General features: G+C 42.6%; 1 pseudogene; it reads left to right on the top strand.

The window, feature by feature from the left end:
• The first annotated feature begins 644 nt into the window (after window positions 1-644).
• LOC114608572 lies at window positions 645-1661 on the top strand (annotated as a pseudogene).
• The last annotated feature ends 297 nt before the right edge of the window (window positions 1662-1958 follow it).

The following is a 1958-nucleotide window of genomic DNA, read 5'->3' as shown; positions in this document are numbered from 1 at the left end:
TAGGGCAACGTCGGATCTCACGATACTGGCTATCCTATCACATGCACCGATGTGGCAGGCTCTGATTAGAGAAGGCAGAGGGATTTAAGGGCGGTAAAAGAGAGGCTTGGGGGCTTTTTGCTGAATGTAAAGGTTCCTGAATAAACTGGATTGAGAAGAAGAACTCCTTGTTCTTCGTCTTCTGTCTGCTGGTCAGATCGGAAAGCGACAAGTGGTGGCTCATCACAGTCAGGACAGCTAGCTGGAAAGTTCTCAGGTAAGTGGGACAAGGGAAAGTTCCCAGGTAAGTGGGACAAGAGAAAGTTTCCAGGTTAAGTGGGACAAGGGAAAGTTCTCGGTTCAGAGACTATAAGGTTCCCAGCATTGGGACAAGTTACATCAAGGAGCTAGAAAAGGGTAGCAATACACTAGAGCAGTTAAAAGAAGAGTGATCTCAAAAGTCTGAAAATGGAGATAGTACTGAAGAGGAAGAGGTCTTGGAGGATGAGTTAGAGAAGCTGGCGCAGAATCTTGAGAAAAGGAAACTGGAAGTAGAACCTACTGCACCAGGGCTGCCTCAGCTACCCCCGTATGCTCCTACCGGAGGCTTGGGACGGAGTTTTTGCCCAGAAGCTTGGAGGGAGCTTAAAGCTCAATGTTTCCCAATGTTCCTTGAGGGACCAGGAAAAGTGGTGATGGTTGCTATCTACATTAATGGCTTAAACTGCTTCTTTAAATTTCTTGCCTGGATTTATACAGGTTCAACAAGTATGTTCTCAGAAGCTATACACTCATTATCTGATACTTGTAACCAGGGTTTGGTGGCACTGGGTATCAGCAAGTCTGTTCAGACACCAGATCCTTCTCACCCTTATGGCTTTTCAAATATGTGCTATATTTCTTCATTGATCAGTGATGTTGGTATTTTCATGATGGGCACAGGACTCTCTTGGTATCATGGAGTCATGGGATTGCTTCATCTTCAACCAATGGAATCCCTTCTATGGACATATTGTATTTTAACAGGATCTTTGGTGTCTGAAGGAGCGACACTTCTTGTTCCCATAAATGAACTTCGCAAGAGCGCCCAGGTCAAGGGCACATCATTTTACAAGTATGTCATAGAAAGTCGTGATCTGAGTATGAATGTTATTCTATTGGAGGATACTGGAGCTGTTTTAGGAGTGATAATAGCGGCTACCTGCATGGGCCTTACCTCCATAACAGACAATCCATTGTATAACAGCCTGGGTTCCTTGGGTGTGGGCACCTTACTAGGTGGGGTCTCGGCATTCCTTATCTATACTAACACAGAAACACTCCTAATAGGATTCATTCAACCGGAAGAAGTACAGTGGCTTACTGAACTCCTGAAGAGCGACCCATCAGTAAGGGCAATCCATAATGTCAAAGCCACAGACCTGAGATTAGACAAAGTCAGATTTAAGGCAGAAGTTGATTTAGATGAACGAGTTGTTACAAGATCATATTTGGAAAAGCAAGATTTTGACCAAATGATACAGGAAATTCAAGAAGTGAAAACTCCTGAACAATTAGAAGCCTTTATGCTTAAACATGGAGAAAACATTATTGATACTCTAAGAGATGAAGTAGACAGGCTTGAGAAAGAGTTAAAGAAACAAAATCCTGAAGTTCGGCACGTAGATCTTGAGATCCTATAGACAAGATGAGTGAGTCACTTGGGCTGTGAAGAATGCTTTTACCTTTTCTCCATATATTGCAACTTCCCATAATAAGAAAGTTATTAAGCCCAGGACAAGATGTTTCCTTTTTACCCACGCCGGTATACATGTGCCCCCCTTGTGTTTATTGTATATAATGGTAGTTATAATGGTAGTTTTTTGAGTTGTGATAATAGTACTTGCTTTTGTGCTATATGTTAGAATGCTTCTATATTTTCCTTTGCTATGGTTGCCCGAATGCCTCATTATGTTCCTTGGCCTGTGGAAGCTCCTTCA

Source organism: Grammomys surdaster, unplaced genomic scaffold (genome assembly GCF_004785775.1).
Source record: "Grammomys surdaster isolate TR1022 unplaced genomic scaffold, NIH_TR_1.0 61, whole genome shotgun sequence".
In the NCBI taxonomy this organism is placed as follows: Eukaryota; Metazoa; Chordata; class Mammalia; order Rodentia; family Muridae; genus Grammomys; species Grammomys surdaster.
Note: the sequence above shows the minus strand (reverse complement) of the source record. Positions and strands in the feature narration are given on the sequence as shown.